Source organism: Empidonax traillii, unplaced genomic scaffold, assembly GCF_003031625.1.
Source record: "Empidonax traillii isolate 1590-97213 ecotype Southwest subspecies unplaced genomic scaffold, ASM303162v1 scaffold366:size559255, whole genome shotgun sequence".
Classification (NCBI taxonomy): domain Eukaryota; kingdom Metazoa; phylum Chordata; class Aves; order Passeriformes; family Tyrannidae; genus Empidonax; species Empidonax traillii.
Window position 1 is genome coordinate 393,515 of NW_020955559.1, and position 19,462 is coordinate 412,976.

The 19,462-nt window shown below is 39.2% G+C and overlaps 1 protein-coding gene and 1 non-coding gene across 8 annotated transcripts in view; both read left to right on the top strand.

The window, feature by feature from the left end:
- The window catches only part of TRPS1 (transcriptional repressor GATA binding 1), a 217,464-nt gene that overhangs the window by 130,545 nt on the left and 67,457 nt on the right, over window positions 1-19,462 (top strand). The gene's annotated exons all lie outside the window — the stretch shown is intronic.
- Window positions 16,903-16,974, top strand: TRNAD-AUC. Its single transcript has one exon. It is a non-coding gene; the product is annotated as a tRNA-Asp (tRNA).

The following is a 19,462-nucleotide window of genomic DNA, read 5'->3' on the forward strand; positions in this document are numbered from 1 at the left end:
AATAAAAAAAACCAGGCTTAGTAAGAATATTCAATTGATTTTAAACCATGAGATAATATGTCTGTTATTAAAATAGGTGTAGAAATCCAGTAGTATCTTTCTATTGTCTTCTGTAGATATATCTAGAGGAAATGGAAACAGAATTCATCATGAATATTTCTATTGCAGAAAATACAAAGACACAGACTGTACATCTAAGAGAATGAGTGAACTTAGAATAATGGATTATAAAGATAGTGTATAAGGGTTCTATATACATGAGAACAGTTGTGTTTCTGGGTCAGGCTGGTTTAGAAAAGCTTCAATGAAGTTAAAAAAGGTGTACAGACCAGATTTTAATCTTAGTTCATAAACTAGCTGGGTTCATCCAGAGCAGTTCAGTTCATGCAAAACTGTACTTCTGCTATTGAAACTGCAAAATGACTTTTCTGTTTTATATGTACTTTTCCAAAAGAAACCAGTTATATGTGCTATGATAAATACAGGTTATGGGATCATACATATTACAAAGTCATCCTACTTTTTATTTCCAGAGAATTAATTACATCCCATTTCCATTTTGTCAGTGTCATTTCCCATATGAAATAGAAAATAGAAAAAATATCCTTTTTTGGATTAATGTACTCTGCTTCCACACATTTCCTGTTGGCCACCTATGGCAATTATGTGAATTAAATAATTATTTCTTAATATAGAAAAAGATTATGTAACATAGTCTGAGAAAAATGCCTTCTATTATTACTATAACCTATTCCTTCAGAGATAGCCTATCATCTGCTATGTACAAGGGGCCATAAAATGATGGCAAGTAAGTTCCGGTGAACGTTGGCTCTCACATGAAAAAATTGCTTTAGAAATTATATATAAATTTTCTTTTCATTAACGCAGAATATGTGTCTTAGATTTGTAATGAGGTCAAAGAAATGAGAAGTGATTTACAGTGTGCATAAGGAGTTAAGGGACTTTTGTATGAAGTAAATGAGGAAAAAAATCCCATAATAAAAAATTAGTGGCTTCACCTTTGGAAAAATAATGATCATGCAGTATATGACTTTCTAAGCAAACTGTAAGTTAATATGTCTTTTATTTGCAGTGAAAGCTAATTAAACTTTGACATCGTAACAGACACTTTTTAAATCTGCCAGCGTAGGTGTCACTTTCAGAAATACTTTAAGTGCTTCTACATAACAATTTAATTAAAAATTAAGAAGTTATCAAAACTAAGAATGTCATATTCACTGAGATTTGTCGCAATATTACACTTAATTTACCACAGAGAGGGAGAAAAACTCAGCAAAATGGGGCAGCTAATCCAGAAACTGTACGGTTCTGCATTTAATCCAAGGAAAGCCTATTTAGAGCTCAAGATGGGTTCAGTTCTACTTGGATGTTGCATAGTTGCAGAATCAGAAGCCAAGAATTTAACTCTGCTGTATAACTAAGCATCATAACCTCAGGGTCTAAAACTTCATTTCTAATAACTTTGACACCCAAAATAATAGAAGAGAAAAAGAGACAGGATAGAAAGATTCAGGGAAAATCTTAGCGCAGGAGGAAATAAAGATCTGAGAAGTTGAACAAATGGCAGCACTAGAGCAAGTCCGCTTGAGTGAATGAGTGGCAGAGTAAGGCCAAAGCAGTGGATGTGGAATTAACTTAGTAGAACCAAGGTCAGACGTCAGTGTATGACTTAATGGAAGGGAATTTCAAGCCTAATAAAAGCCCTTCTTCACAGGAAGAAGATGACAGCTGGAGATGCTGTCATCTGAAGAAGTTGGAAGAACTTTGTTGAACCCAGGAGACTAACTCCCAGGAAACTGTTTTATTGCAATTTATGGGTTAGAAGCAGCAGATTACTCAGTGCTGGAGAAAAGCCTGAGGTACCAAATGACTGAAGAAGGTGTCTGAGCATTCTAGTAATACTCTTTTTTTCCATTAAAAGGAGTACAAGTTTCCTTCATGTAATGACCAGATAGAAAAAGCTGAGGTGCAAAGAATCCTCTGACCATTGTTTGCTATTTATTTCTCATTTATAGGTTGATGTTTGCTTAGAAGATCTGCTTATTATAAATCTATTGCTCACATTTTGAGATACTGAACATTTGCTGCTTGGCAAAATGCAGTTTTAAATTAAGATGACCAAGTTCCATCTTCACTCAGTACAAACTTCAGTAGAAGTGGAAGGAAAACATGATAGAATTTATACCAAATATTTGTCCTTTTGGTTAAATGAGCTTTACACACCAGCTTCAATCTTTTTTTCATCTCTATTGAAAGTCATGACCACAAAAGCAACCTAAAACCCAGAGAGGGTTTTGCTCAATAGCCTTCTTGATAGAGTGACAGTGCCCTGGGCACCTCAATTGGAAGACTGTTTCCCTCCTTCTTGCAGCAAAATACTTTCTCTTCCTGTAATGGGTGGGTCCTGATTCAGGCTTTGCTTGTAATTCGCCCATGATTGTCGGTGCAAGTAGAGACTTTTGAGGTTATATTTGCTTAACTCTTTAGTTTGCATGTCAAGATAAGAACCTGCAGAGCAACATGAAAACATAGAAGTGGAAAAAAAGAAAGAAGGGGATACAATGTGCAGATATAAATTTTCATTTCTTTTTCTTAAACAATTTGTCTGAGAAGACATGTTTTTGCATAATTTTTACTTCATTAAAAGTAGATGTAGATGTATATTGTCCTCCTCAGAATGAGAAAAATAATGGAAACGTCTCTGTTTAGTAATACGGTAGTTCAATGTAACATACAATTTTGCTTTTTTGATTCAAGAACGTAAATTTCAACTGTCTGCTTTTCAGAAACAGGAACTGTGCAGATTGTAGGGGAAAATGTTTACAAACTGGAAGGCAAGAAGTTGTCTTAGGTTCTTGGCCTGTACAGATCATTCATGATCAAGTCAAAAGTAACCAACAGAACTTGCCTTGGTAATACTTTTGTGTCATTTTGAGGTATTGAGTGCTTATAAAAATTAGGGACTATCTTCACGATAGGATGCAAACGAATTTCTGAACTACAGCAACAGCTAGGGACAGAAATCTTGGATTTTTTTCTTCTTTTGGTAAGAAAATGGTGGGTAAGTGGAAGCTGGAAGGCAGACAAGCCTCTGCCCTGGCAGTGTCAGTGCCATGCTCCCACAGGCTGCTGAAACCCCCCCTCCCTCTGGAGAAGCCATGCAGCCATGGCTTTGAAGATTGCAGCTCAAGTAAAATATTGGTATAGGGGATTTAAACTTGATTGGTAAGCATGGTAAAGTAAGGTAACTGCAGTAATACTGGAAAATTGGGCCAAATTAATAGAATTCACCTTCCTGAATTTTTGTGTGGTCCAAATTCGACTTTGTGTCAAAATATGACTTCCAAAAGATTTTAGTTCATTGTCCAACTATAAAATAAAACAAAATTATTACATCTTTTGTGGTGAAAATTGGAGTTTATGTTTAGTCCTTCTGCAAATGAGCTGCAGGTTAAGCCCTGATTATTACTGCAGTATTAACTTTTTTTAAATTTAGATAATCAAGTTTATGTTTGGTTTCTTTTTTTTTCCTCACTATCATTATAGTGCTATTTAACAAAAGCAAACATGTCATTTAAGACATTAAAATCACTTTTGTCCAAATCAGAAAATAAAGTTAGTCCTTCAGCATATACATATGTATCCGCACAGGTAAGTTATAGACAGCAAGACTTTATTTACTAAGCTGTGCTCTGCTATTATGTTTCCTGTGTTAACTGTTACTAGATCACATAAACTCACCATAGCGAGACTTTAGCTTAGCACTGAAAACCTATAAATGTTACTTTAGTTCCAGAGTCCTTTGAGGTTGGGTTTGTAGAGCCCGAAGGAGGACTTTTGGCAATACCATAAGGTGTGCTTTCCTGTTTCTGTAGGTGATGCAGGGAGCAGCTACAGATGCAGATGCAAATACTGGCAAATGATCTGGAGCTCTGTGAATGGAGTGTGTGTGGCAATAGCAGAGGAGAGATCAATAGTTAGAAACAACAACTATGAGGAGTGAGAGGAAGGTTCTGTGGTGTGAGGGCCATCTCTGTGCCTCTAGATGAAACAACCTTCAGCCCAAGCTCAGAGAAAACTATGATTTCCAAAACAATAGGACATACAAGAAAAGACATAGAGCTTCTGTTTCTTGTGCCATTCAACAAGATTTAGAAGGAAATGCAGCCAGAATTAATGGTCATTACCTGATGAAAACCAGACATCCTTGGGAATGGGCTCATACAATCCAGGATAAGGCTAAATGCAATTAAAAGGACTCCACTGAGGCCAAAATGGCAGAGGAGCCAGAGGAAACAGATGGATCTTGAAGTATGGAATCATCATCATGAGGAAAAAACAGAAAGAAAAAAAAACACAAAAAAAACCCACAAAAGAAAAACCTAGGTTTAGTAGTTAAGACATAACTGTATTTCCCTAGAAAGCATAAACAACTATAAAGACAAGACAGCGACAATCACTTTATTGATGACTTGTAAAGAGGGAACTGGAGTTACTTTTCAAGTTATTTTTCTTGAGTTTGTTTTTTAGGTAGTGAAATAGTGGTTGAGCAATTTTAAAGAATGATTCACTATTTACAGTACTCATTCATTAGTAAGGGAAGAATTTAAAACTACCCCACCTTAGATTACACTAACAAAAGTGTTTAAATGTTACTTCTTTGTATGTTAATCCCATAATCATTGTAAAAATAAAGCACCAGATTCTCCTTTTCCAATTTCATTTAGACACCCGAAAGATCTTTTGCAGTGGATTTCACAATATAACAGGGCCTTCATCTACCTGAAAATTAGATTCAGAGGATTCCCTCAAATAGCATCGCATATATTGCTGTTGCATTTGGGTTCCTAAGTTATTCTACACAAGCTTAAGTTAGAAGCAAGAACAGTTGTGTAGGTTAGGATAGTAGTTGTGGGGAAATGATTTATGCATTGTAATAAATGTTACTGCTCAATCTGTTTGCTTGTTCAATGGTTAAAGTCCCAAAAGAAAAGTTTATCTCAAATTAGGACTGGCATGTATTATCTGTCAGTTTTATATAGTACTGTAAAAGTCATTCAGCTGACAGAAATATTAGTAGAATGTTTTATAGATTTTTGTACTGAATGCGTCCTTGCATTGGTGAGGAGAAGCGATGAGGCTGTGGTGCTGTGCTACAGGATTAAAGTTGCGTGTAGATGAGTAGTTTCACTCAGTGGTTCACTGCAAATGAACATCTGGACTGCATATTGGTTCCATGTGTTCAAATGAGATCAGCCCAAATAATGACCAGAATCAATCAAGCTTCAGCCTAGATGTACACTGGTACTGATTTGTTAGACAACCAGAATTGGCAGCACCTTGCATAATTTGGCACCAATTGACAAAGATTAGACTGTTTTGGGGCCTGACCGGTTATTAATTTGAACCTCCCCCCACTCCCAAAATATTTTGCAAAGTAAAATCAGCTGTGGTTTATTTGTCCCTGCCCCCTCCTTTTCATACCAGCCCTAATTGTTTTAGACAAACAAGTGAGCTTGTGGCCTGTTCACTTTACACAGGAAGACATGAATTCTTTGATCCATACAATATTCTCTAGTTCAACCTTGGAGCTATTTACTGAGGAGATTTATTTGCAGACAGACAGTAAAGCAGCTCTTTACAAATGGAAATGAATTCAGCTTCTTTGATTTTCTGGCTTGAGTTTCTCCCCTCCCATAGGATTCATATCACAAAACAATTAATAGATACCTGCACTGGTTTTTGTTTATTGCAGAGGAACACAAGCAACGGCGTTGAGATCACCCAGATGCTGTAGAGGTTTTTTCAAGCAGTGTTTAACATTCTGGATCAGATCTGGGACATGCACAACTTTCCCAGTTTTAGGTTTCGGGCTACACTTCCAGTCCAGACAATTTTTTACCACATCTCACCAGCCTTTTGACAATTTTCAAACCACTTCAGACAAAAAAAAGGGAAAAAAAATACTAAAAAGAAATAAATGTCACTCTGTGTTTCTGTGAATTCCAGGTTCACAGTAAAAAAGTGGGTTCAATCAAACCTCAAGCACATATTTGCACAAAGTCCTACAACGTTTACTTTCACACAGTTGCAAAGGGACTGTCACTGACCATATTGTCATTTTTCTAGAAAGTGTTTTCTTTGTATTTTGCCTTAACAACAGGGAGACAGGCTGCTGAGACCTGAAAGTTTCTGGTTTGCCCTAGGTGAATTGAGTGTAAAACAACTGAAGCCAGTGAAACTGCAGTGATGGTGAATTGTTGCATAGGAGAGGAGTATTTGACATTCCTCACTACTGATCTACTGGCATATTGCATGATGCTTCCTTTATCTGTTATAAATTCAGAATTGGCTTTATGGACCCTGGGAATAATTAGAATTTTATAGCTTTTACTCCCAAGAACAATTTTTATATTCTTACATGAGACACTTTTAATAGTTCAGTAATTCAGTACATTCCACTCCCAAAGGGTCTATCACTTTCTTCAGGGATCCTTTCCAGAAATGTGACTTGTAGCGCCCTTTAGGAACACAAAGTAATTTGGGCTAGAAAGTAAGGAAACTGAAACTCCAGGTGGAAATTAAATAGGTAAAAAGTAATTACCTGGTCAGGTCAGAAGGGTTAACCCTCCCCTGACACAAGCATGAGGGAATCTTTAATGATCACAGGTGGTGGAATATTTTTCTGACTCAAACCAGGAGTGAGACGTCCAGCAGACGAGCGGCCCCTGATACCATGCTGAGGTGCTGGTTTAGTGCTGACCTGGGATATCATCCATTTCTGCTGAATTGGCTGTGATTTCAGTCGTGTGAGATCAGAATACAGGCAGAGAAACGTGGCGTACCTCTAATGCCGTACCCTGCTGGGTGTCCCAGCATTGCACGGCAATCCTTCCATCCAGCTCTTGCCCCTGCCTGACCTTGCAACGCTTTTATGTTCCAGTGAGATCAAACAGGGTGGCACAGACTGAGAGGAATGTTTGTTTTGCTTCTGTGAATGGGCATCATGTGTGATTCATGAGATTCACAGTCCTGTGCTGTAGGAATAACTGTTTGGTATGGAAAAGGGTGGTAGGTGTTGGTGATTTGACTTGCCTTGCTAATCTACAACATCTATGATTCATCTATTCTGGGAAAATGATCACATCATTATCAGGGATCTTTGAATGCAAAACATATTTTATCATAACTAAAAAGCAGGTTGTGTCAACCATACTTACTGCATTCCTATAGTGCTTTTCCCAAAATAAACCTTTCCTGTATGTGCATAAAGATATGTAAATCTGCCTGAAAATGTTTTATATTATGCCTAAATTAAGCTCTAGGTGTTAAACCATGGCACTTGTGGTCCTATTGGAGAAAATCATGTACAGAAGAAATCCTGCCTATATCTGCCATTTTTCCTTTAACTACTGTTATGTGGTTTGAGGATATTATTAATGACATCCAACTAGCATAAATTTCAGTTAGTGGGGGGGTAACCATTTCCATGAATGCCTGTGCTGTGTGACTAGAATGAACCTGCCCAGAAAAGGACAAACTGAGACACTGTACTGTATAGTCCGTATTAGAAGAATAAAATCAACTCTTAAAATCTTGTTACCTTGAAGTAACACAAGAAGCAGGCTTTCTGTGCAGTGATGGCGTTTGACAATGAATCACTAACTGTTCCTTTCCTCTGCCATCTCAGTGTTCAGTTCAATATACTTTGTGACAAAGAATAAAAGACAGGCTTCATTCTCTGTAATGTTTATGTTGCTAAAGTGTTGTTTGTAATCAGCAGTTTGTTTCTTTGAAGGGGTGTATTTCAGTATATGGACATGCCTTACTGTGGTTGATATTTTGCTTGCCTTGTTTGTTTTTCATAATGAAGATGTCTTTTCATGTGGGATTTCCTTGCCTTTGTCTTTTTTAATTTACTGAACATCTTACTAGTGCTGGCAAATGGCAATATATAAATGAGATTAAAAAAAACTAATGCTAACAAGGATTAAAAGAAGCATCCTATTTTATAACATTTTAAAGTGTTTTTATAGTTGTTACTTTAACATCTTAAGGAGAGGAAATCGATTCCTGCATGCTGCTGTGATCACTTGGAGTAGTTTGATGGCTACAGGTTTTCTGTGTAGTAAATCCTCAATCAAGCCACTGCAGTTTGATTGCACTGGAACATATCTTTTTAAAGATAACAGGTTCAGATATCAAAGACAGGAGATTATATGAATTCCCAATGGTTTAGGTGTATAGATGTAAACCTGGATTTGGTTACAGGGGAGTTTAAGTGAGCTCAGTTGCACAGTCAGAGCCACTAACACTTCGATGATGCTTCCCTGTGGTAGGGGGAGGGGGGCTATTTGTTTCCATCGTATTCCCCAGGGGTTCTCCAAGACTATGGCTGCTGTGACATTGTAAACTCTTTATAGCTGCTTCCTGCAATAAGGTTCATCAGAAACGGTAAGACAGCGATACCATCATCAGCAGTATCGCTGTGCAGCATGTCCCATTGCAGCTCCTCCTAGGGAGTGTTTGTTGTCCAACTCTGAGTTCATGTGTGCAATTCAAAACAGTAGGAATTGCTTCATCCTCAGAGATTCTTGAATGCTTTCCCTTGGTTGTCATCTTCTGTCTTGCCTGTGCCAGATAGATGTTTCTGTAGCTGTTTTCTTCAAAAGCACCCATAAAGAAATTTTCGTTTGGCTTTGCTTTTCCTTCTGTAAAACAATCTTTCAGCAAGTAAAGATCTGAAGAAACGGGACTGACTTAATTGATACATGATGGGAAATGGTGCGCATATATATGTATCTAGAAACAGAAAGCAGAAAACACAGCACTGCAGTTGTGTTTCTAAATGTATTCAAAATTTGTGGGGTGTCGGGAAGAAGAGGGAGCAATGACTTTCTGCAAAGTAACCTCATAAGGAATGCCCCTTCTGAGGCCCAACACTGTTTGGAGCTGTGTGCTTGGAAAATTCTCTTAGCCCTCTATTTTAGTTTTCCATTCAGAAAACGGTATTAAAAATACCTCCTCCGACACTTACACAGAGAAACTGGTGTCTGCAAAGTTCATTGTTACTGTTCAAGGGGACAGGAATGAACCAAAATTTTAACTCCAATGTGCGATCAGTTTTCCTAACAATGTTTTAATGCCTCTTTTGCAAAATGTTACTGCTGTGAGGATGTGTGTAGGAGCTCTTCACCTCCAAAACAAGTCTTGACAGGAAGGCTCCTGCCAGCCACTTCTGACAAGATGGCACGTGGTTGCTGAACAGTGCTGGTAGCAGCACCACCACACTGCTGGGCAGGGGACTTGTGTCCATCTGAAGGTTATCCACAGAGGATGGTAAGGGCAGCTCTCATAGTAGCCTTCTATCAGGTGTTGTCTCCTCCTTACAGCTCAGCTTAAGCCTAATTTCCCTCCCCCTATCATGTGTGTGACCAGCGTTTCTACTGGAAACAAGTCAAATTTAGGTTTCTAAGGGGATTTTAAGAAATGCCCCAAGCACAGTGATGAGGTGCCAACGGCAGCAATCGGGAGGGAGGAGCATCTGCTTGCTAGGGTGTGGGCTGGACCCCGAGATACATTTCATGCCTGGCACTCTCTCACGAAGAATTTCCAAATGAGCTGATGTTACAGGGCACTATCAGCTGCAGTGGCAGCCCCAGCTCCCAGCTGCTTCCATGTGCAGGGGAAGCATTCGGCCACCTGGACACACTTCTTTACCAGTTCCCATGGTTTGCATGTCCTACATGGAACTGCCTTGGGTTTGGTGCAGTGATTAGGGGACTCTCCAGAAGGTATGGCTGAAAATTATTTTGGGGGAAGGAAAACACTTTGTCCTTTTACTTTTTGTGTTAGAGTTTTTCCCACTAAATGTTTGCTCTTCTCACTAGATTATTTCCTTTTATGCTGTATCTTAGAAGCTGCAATTCAATTTGAGAAGAGCAAAACTTGTTTCTAGTGTTCTTGAGAAAGGCTGATGCTGATGCAGCACCTGGGCAGGGCAGGGAGCTCATGAGCTTCCAGACGATAAAAATGGTACAGAGCTGTTCAGAGAGGCCAAACCTCAGTTTTCTGCTCTTTTTAACAGCTGAATATTTCTGATATAATTTTTGAGCTTTACACCAATTCTGGCACTCGTGGTGTTTAGTTACCTCCAAGCACAGCTTTTAGGAGGGCAATTGGTACTGAGGTTCCTAAAATCTGCCTTACTCTCCTTATTTTTAGCAACAAAATTCATTTCTTAATGCAGCTGCCCTACAGCTCTATCCTATCTACTGGAAAAAGTAGCATGGCTCTTCTGTTCTTCCCTGCATTGCCATCTCTGCACCTCTTGGGAAGCACTGTGGGTTAGAGGGCATTGCAACTCTGTGACCCTCAATGTTCCAGTGAAGACGGCACTTCTCCTACATTCCACCATAGAATAGCTACTCAAGTATTGACTATTTATGTTTGGTGTGTTATGGGCTGCTTGCAGAACCAGAGAACTGGGCACTGGTTTATAGGGCAGTCAGCAGCCAAGTGGGCAGCTGAACCCAGAGCTCTGCTGAAGGTAGTCCCTCCATCCTCTCTTGCACTATTTTCTTTCTGTATTTGTAGAGTTTCAGGTGTTCTGTAGCCATAGGCACAGCCGCAGTTTTGCTTTCTGTCCTGCTAAAACCATCTATTGTGATGGTTGCTCACAGTTGATACTGGGAAGTATGTCCCTTTTCCTTTCCAGAGGCTCTGTGCTACCAAATAAGGGGAAAACATGTGTTTCCCAATGCTGTGATAAGTCAGAGGTATAAGTTACAGCTTTACCATATTGAGAAAGGAATGCAAAGTGCACCCTTCTCTATCAGCGCAGAATGTTTACAGATTTGAGCTATAAGACATGGCAATATTCACTGAAGCAGGCTACACTGCTGTGCAGAGAGGGAATGAGGGCTGTTTTTTGGTCCTCTACAATTTGCCTTTTGCATTAAAAACTATTTTGGTTAGTTAGATTTTTCATTAGATACAATTCTGTAGTTTGTTCTCATTCTCCTTGGCTAAAGTCCCTCAATTGAATCAAACAAAAAAAATCCTTGTCTCAGTTCTTTTTAGTTAACTTGGTCTTTCATATCATTTTCCTAAATTCTATGAACAGCTGAATTTACTTTAGTTAGTAATAAACTATCCAAAAAGAGGGCACAGGAAAATTAAACTAAATAGACTAATCTGTTCATCATCCTACTGCTAGTTTCATTTTTCCCTTTTCAGCGTTTATTTTTTCTTGTTTGGCTTAATATACTGTATTCTTTTAATGTAGTACACTCAACTCATTTTGTTACCATGCTCTCCTAAAGCAGCAAAAGCTTAAAAAAAGGCATTATCAGCCAAATCAGTTGCAAAATATGTTGCTAAGTTTCTAGTTTTCAGATCATTATTAAATACATAAAACCAGAAACGGTGACTGGCACTGAGAAACCCAAATCATCATGAAATCTGAAGCATTTCCTTCTGCCAGGATGTGGTGAATGTCAGGGGACTCTATTGGCTGCTTTTTATCTTTACTGAGAAAAAAAGCTCGAAGAGAATAAAGTTTGGAGATGTATCATCAGCCCATGGTACCATGTTTTTTACAGAAGCAAGGGAGCCATGCACAGGCTTTCAGAAATACCCTTCTGGGTGACCTGAGAAGTTCATAGGTACCTTCGATGGTGTCCAGCATTGTGACTCCAGCCAGGGCTGGGGAAAGACTTAAACAGTTGTGGACAGTTCAGACCACATGTATGTGGAAAACAGGAGCAACTTTCTTAAGCTGCTTTGCAACTGTCCTAGTTACAGCTCACAGACAGAATGGGGATCGGGTGCTCCATGCTGGGCTGGAGCCACAGGCTGCCCAGTGCCCATGTCCCCGTGCTGACACACCCAGTAGAGAAAACACCTTGCAATCTCCTTCTCCTTGCTTCCAGCTGACAGTTTGTTTTTGTAATCCCCATGTTAGCACAAGGAGGGTGTAATTGGTCCCCCTGTGTGCTGAAGTGTCTCTCATTCCCATGGAGGGCCCCATCTTTGGAACAACTGCACTGTCGCTCTAGGCATGGGCCCAGCTGGGGCAGTGAGCTCCAGCTCTCGACAGGGCTCTCCAGAAGGCCACCAGCAGGGACTGTGGTGACTCCTGCCAACACATCACCTCTCTAGGCAAGGCCACTGCATTTCCAGCTCCAGCAGGACCTTCAGCAGCAGATGTTGGCATTGGCCTGTCTCATTGGTCTATCCATCTGCTGAGTGGTTTGGTTTGGAAAGGCAGGAGAAGAAGACAGAGAATTCTGAACGATCCAGAGATGTAACACAGTGTACAGTCACAGATGTGCTGATGGATGCTGCAAAGAAAGCATTTTCTTTTTGAACTGTCAGCACTGTCTGCGGCTTGACACAATATTTTATCTTAATTTTAAACTTTTTACTCATTATTAAAATATTTAAATTGGCTGGTGTGAAATCCTGTAGGAATAGTTGGAGTTTATTTCAGGGCAGCGGTGCTTAAAAGAACCCCATAAGTATAACCATGTACGGAGGCAGCAGAGTATCAGTCCAGAGGAAAACTCACTGTCAGTTCAAATGTAATCCATATGTTAAAACTATAGAAAGTGTTTGTTAGTCTGATGGTTTGGCTAATATCAAGGAATGCTCTCTCATGGGAGACCTAACTTTCAAGCTCACATAATGATAAATGCTTTACTGAAGTAATCTTCAGGGGTGATGTGGGTCTTAGAGTATTAGTTTTGAAATTGTGTGACATTTGGCCAAGTAATGGCCTTAGTTAAGTTGAGGGGCAGCTTGGAGAATGGTAACGACCCCTTCTCACACACAAACACACGTTAAATATGAACTGCTCTGGCACTCATCTAGAGAACAGGGACACATATGGGCTATCTAAATGGATGTGCCACATGGTTGCACCCAAGGAACAAGCGTTGACAAGCTGTATTTCCTGAGAAAGCAGACATAGAGGCAGCTTGACCATTCCTTGTCTTTCCTGCAGGAATGTCATATAAGTAGCACTGAAGTGTTAGAATTGCAGTTGGATGAAAAAATGTGTGGATGAAAACAAATGTCTGAAAAAACTTTTTTTTCTCCTCTACTTTTTCAGATAAAATTTTGCTCCCAATCTGTGTTCAATTTTGCCTAGTTCTAGGTCAGCCTTAAATGAGGTGCAAATTTGCAAAAGGAACAGCAAATGGCTGCTGCTGAGACAAGAGCAAGGTGGTTGTGCAAGCAGTGAGCAGGTTTTGAGCACATGAATGTCTGTTTATGGTGTAGTTTCCTTCTCTGAAAATCAGAGTACAGTTCAACCAGCTGGGATCAAGGCCAAGTTTTCAAAACAGCTCATGGACACCTGGGTAAGGGGCTGAATTTTGGTTTTTACTCTGCTCTCAGGCACAATACAGGCAGATTTTGGGGTGCTGGTGGGAGCTGAGCTCCAACTCAAATCCAAGTCTATACCAAGATGTTCATCCAGGCAATTGTCAGAGATCACTGAGAGACTCTTCCAGTAAAAGAGAGCACAAATATGCAGAGATAAAGTTTTTTATTCCTACAACAAAGATGTGTTATTCTGCCAGTATGTCCAGTCTGGCAAAACAACAATTACTGCATTCAGGATGCAGTACTTGGGGGTTTTGTCCATCCTGGCTCGTTATAAGTGCTCTTCAAGGATGCAGAACTTTACTACATTACTTCTTAGACATGGAAATAACTTAAAATACAGATCCAGCAACATGCAGTTTTTGATGGGAGGTGGTGATTGCCCTGAAATCTCAGTAGTGATGAAGCTTGGCGCTAATGGTTTGGGATAAGACAGAAATTACTCAAGCAACTTCAAGCAAACTTTTTTTTTTTTTTGGTATGTCATATATCCTACATACTTGCTTCTGCTGCAAATTCCAGTGATAGAAAAACATGCTAATATTTGCCAATCAACTTGATTACATTTGACACAGTAGGTTTATACAATAATTCCTTTAAGTGACTTTCAGTTTAAAAAGAAGGAAATCCCTAATCACGTCAGCAGCAGTATGTCTTTACCTCTTCAACAAATTCTGTGGGAAACTGCTCGAAGATTGATGATGATAACGATGATGATTAATATTTATTTATTTATATTACCATAGTTCCATTAAAGCACATGTTCCTCTTTTTGCTATGAGTTGCGTGTTAACAAAAAGCATTTGCACTTCCAACTGTTTACAGTCTATGCAATATTGCCTCAGAAAACTGCCAGTCTCAGTAAATGCTGTCAGATAGAATGTTTACTACAAGTTCTAGCTGCCTCAAACTTTTGGCCTTAAAAAATGAGGAAAAAGGAAAACTGATGCAAGATACCCTACTTGTGTGCTAGTGCTCATCTTGTACCTTCTCGCTTCCATTTCAAATTGCAATTGTAACAGGATGACCGAAATGGAGTCTGAAACAAAGAATACAAAAGTACAGATTACAAGCAAGGGAAATCTCTAAGCACAGTCATGTCAAACCCCTGGCAAAAGTGACATCATACTTTTAATACCATACAGAGAGGAACTTTGGAGACATTTAATATGCTACATCTTGCACTTACTTATTTGATACTTCACATAACCCCCCCAAAATGTTTTTAACCTTCACAGGACAGGTGTTAACTTTGGGTATTTTTGCATATTCTTCTTATTACAACTGTAAAAGTGATATTCAACATCATATTAGGTTTATATTCAGAAGTATCAGGTACAATAACAGCATTATAAGAAAAAAGAAATTCCTTTTCTTCAGGTCTGCATTCTTATTCAGAACATGGGGAAACTCATGCTTGTTTGTATTGTGATGTTGCCATTCTTTCTTGTTCTTTCTTGAATCCTGATTCATATTTATGACATGTCATGGATACCTCAGAAAGACACCTAAAGTTAAGAAAAGTTGTGGGCCCATTACTGCAACAAAGCCAAATTTGATTGGCGAGAAAATGAGTATATGCATTTCTGAGGAATGGTAATCAATGGTAATGTCATTTTTAAATCCTTAATATTTGAATGATAGTAGTATCTAAATTACGTGCTGAATTTCTGTCTATGTTTTGCTTTAAAAATGTACAAAGTACATCTGATTTAAATGGTATGTAAGCATATTCATACAATTCATCTGAGTAAAGGAAAAGTTTGTTAACTGAAAGATTATGTTATGACATTTCCTTGAGATCTGTGTTTACTTGATGTTAAGGTAAATATTTTTGTCAAAATGAAAGAATTAGGAAAGTGTCCTGAAGACAGAAATTTGGGAAAGTTATTTTCCTAACTAGCAGGCTCTGACAAGGGCTGAAGGACAAGAGCTGAAGAGGTGGCTGATACTACCTCTCCCTCCTGATCGGTGAAGCACTTGCCCACATACTTCTGGAGCATCCCTCTTCAGCCAGTACAAATTTTCCTGGGCTTAATCCATATTTCAGTATTGCTTTTTCTGCATCATCACTGTGCCGCCTACAAGTTTCCCTGGTTCATTGTGCAACTCCTTGTTATATGCTGTCAACAGGAAACAGAAACATCACACAAGTGAGGTTAAAATCAAACATGGATGTCACAATTTATCATGCATCACCACTCAACCTTCTCTCTTCTGGTTTATTTTTCACGAGTTGAGTTTAAGAAAAATCTCCTGTTTCTTCCTCTAAGTCGTTAAAAACATTTCAGAAGAAAGAGAAGTTGGTATTCACCATTGAATGAGTCTGAGGTCAATAACACACCATGACTGAAATTGCATATTGATATTAAAATGTCTGAAAATATACCCAGATCATACCAATTTATCTGGTACTAATAAAGTGTCATCACACAGCCTGGCCTCTCCATTCTTAGTCCTGGTTTTCTATGGGCCATGTTAAATCATGATTTATCACCCATACTATGGCTAACTAGTTCAAATTACCATCTGGACGGTGCCTATGAGTGTCTCCACTTTCTGCATATTGAGGTCAAAATGCGAGTTCCCAGCATATAAGTTTCTGACTCGAGTCACTATTATACCATGCAGAAACCTGATGATTTTCCAAGTTCCCCACTTTCCATTTCAGCTCTGCAGTGAGCTTTGCCTCCTCTCCACCTCCTGGCAATATCTAAGTTTATGATTTAAAACAATTCTTCATATGATGCTCTTTGTAGAGTGTAGGGCAGAAAGGTTTTTGATTTTTATCACTTTTAAGGAGAAGACAATCAAAATAGTCCTGACTGTAGGCCTACATGACAACAAGCATGAGCACATTTTGACTGATAAACATAAACAGAAGTGTGTTTATAGGCAACTTTTGTGAAACAACAGCTCGAACCGCTTTGGGTTTTGGCAACCTTACTTTCCTAATGAGGTACCAATGGAAACAAAGGCTATATCTGTTCCTGTCAACAGGAACTCATAATAAGTAGAGGCATATTAAGATGTGGAATGGGAACTGTGTGGGATTTTGGAGGCAGGAGTGGGTCTTGGTTTGTTTGTTTTGTTTTTAATGAAGAGCTTATGTATAATTTGCTTATTTTCTGGTTTAGGTTATATTGAAATCAGTGGAAAGATTCCCTTATAGAAAAATGTGAGCTGGATGAGATCTTCAGGATGGGACTAACTTTTAGCTCCTTTGTGCTTTCTTTCTCCTATTGAACTCCTATCTTCTAGGCAGGTTACAAATTAAGCCTTGAGCTCTCATAGAAAGGAAAGCAAACCACTGAAGCCTCTGATTTAACTTACCTTTGTCTGAGGCTGGTGTGCATAAATAGCCACTAGACTACTGAATAGGATGGTGAAAGTGCATAAAGTCTTTTTAATGAGGTAAAATATCAATCATGAGAGTGTGCTTCCTTTTTCTTCCCCATAGAATGATTGATTTGCTGTTAGTAGATATGAGAGCCCCCGGTGGTCCAGGGGAAAAGACACTGCACTATCACTGCAGAGACCTGGGTTCGATTCCCGGTCGGGGCCCCTCCCCGGGCAGATGGAGCTCGCTAGCCCTGTAAGGCAATCCATCTACGTCATGAGGACCTCGCTGCCACTGTCCAAGCATGCTTGGCCCCGGCAGATGAACCTCAGGATTAAAGGGTGGGCTCAGTTCCGCGCACACTGTGTCTCACCTAAAAAATCCAATGCGCAGGCTGGAAGGTGTAAAGACCTTCCCCAGTTCTTCGTTCGCGAAGAGACTGGCCATTATTACAGATATGGGTGCTGCAAAACAGACTTCCCTTTGCTACCAAAAATACTGATCTAGTATGTGTCAATTAAATATATGTACAAACAAACACACACACATATATATGTATGTATATTTCACGTTTTGTTATAGAGGTGTGTTTGTACACACACAGCAGTTTCTCAGTTGTTGTGTCTTAAAAGTATTACTGCTTCCATGTTGTATCAGGCTGAAAGTCCGTCTGGTTCCTCACTGCTGCTTTGGCTGTGTCCAGGCTTGGGTGCTTCTGTGTAGGGTGGAGGGACTGGGCAGGAGGCAGGTGTGGGGTAACACCACTGAGGCTGGGTTTAAGTGTTCACCTGGACTGAGATAACAAGTTCCCGTGGTGAAGTTGGATCTTGTAGTGGATGCTGTATAAATGTATCGCTGTGCTTTAAAAGAGCCTGCACCACACCTTTGTGAAGTGAGACTTTAATAGAATGTATTTTGATATCAACTGTTTTGGGCTTTTTCGTGTTTCTAAAAAAAAAAAGACTGCTAGGAAAACAGAGGATATGTCTATCCCAGTACAGAAAATGGTGCTAAAGATCATCCCATACTGCTGAGGCCAGCTGTTGTATTCTAGCAGTTTTAAACTGCCTGAGCTTTCAAAACAAAGTGGCTGCATCCCTACTGCCTTTTTGTGAGTGGTCCTTGGTCCATGTTAGTTTTGAGAATTATTTTTGCCAGACAGAGTAGATATCCCGGTGATTTTTTTTTTCCCCTACAGCTGAATAATATAGATAACCAAGCTTTAGTGTCTGGAAACATTTTTTGGCTCCATCTACAAGAGAATTAGCCAGTGGATTTATCGTCCCTGTAGAATTTAGACACAAGTCTCACATAAATTGATGGGATTTACAAACACATTGCTCCACTGGAGTTAACTCATAGTCACAGAGAGATTTCATTTATTTCAGTTTGTTTTGTAGTATCCAAATGCACACAACCAAGCATAAAATCATCAACTAAAACTGCTGCTAAGAAAACAGGCCATTTTTGAGTCAATTATGATCTTGTGATTAATCAAGAACCGATTCTGGTCAGGCTGTGGAGAAAGTCAGTGGATTTGTAAGTGGAAATGAGCAGAGGTATGGTGGTGAATTCAGATAAGACAGCAGAAAAAAAGGTGTATTTTTAATGGAGTAATTATGTACACAAAACCAAATTCTTCATCCCTGTTTCCCCCATTCTGTGCTTTAATTTTTCTTGACATTGGATCCATTATGGTATCGTATGAGTTTCGTCACAGAAGTAAATAACAGCTTGTTTCCTTGGGAGCAATTGAAAAACAGAGTAAAAACAGCACTTACTGTTTTTGAAAGTTGTCAGATTGTCATGGCAGTGAAATGTTGCATCATGTTGTCATGACAACTCAAATTATAAAAACTGATTTAAAGAGAAATAAGAGCACATTTCGATGATGAAAATCATGTAACTGTAAAGATTTCGTCTTTTATTTCTCTCTGTTATTCTGCCTCTCTCCTTTTTTTTCTAAGAAATGGGCAACATTAAGGGCTCTCACCAAGTAAAGACTTGGAATACACAGTGATTCAGGCAGCTTTTTTTTATTTTCTCACTGAGACAGAGAGGATACAGGAATTGAAATGTGAAGACAAACACATTACTGGACCAAACCATCACCATCCAGAAGTGGGGGAAAGTCAGAATGAGATAAAAAGGGGGTCTTTGCGTCTATTTGCACAATCTCCTTCCAAGCAGCTGGTTCAAATATATGTCAAGATAAACAGATATCACACAGGCTAAGTTTGTCAGGGATAAACAGCAGTGAGACTGCAGCATGTTCGACCTGTTTAGAGATTCTGGTGGAATTTCAAGAGCCCTTAGCAATGACCTGTTTCTGTTTCTCCCATCAAAATCAAGAAGCATTTACTTACTGTGCCAATGGCTGGAGAGCAGAAGTAGGTTAGTGCTGACCACTATTGAAATCCCATTCTCTCTGTGGAGTGTGCTCAGAATGAGTCAGGCTGTTTTAACAGAGGATAGGATTGAACCTCAGTATCAGGATAAAATAAACAAACAAAAAAAGGTAAATTGTGCAGTTGGTTAGTTTGTGTAAAATAGCTGTCACCAAACACTAAAGGCTGTTGTATAAACTGCAGACCAGCAGTGAAACTACTTCTCCTGAGCAAGGTCAAGCAAAATTTGATTTATCACTGTGCATTGGGCTTGTATACATTGTAATATGGCTTTATACAATCCTGTTCTTGCATTTATGGAGAG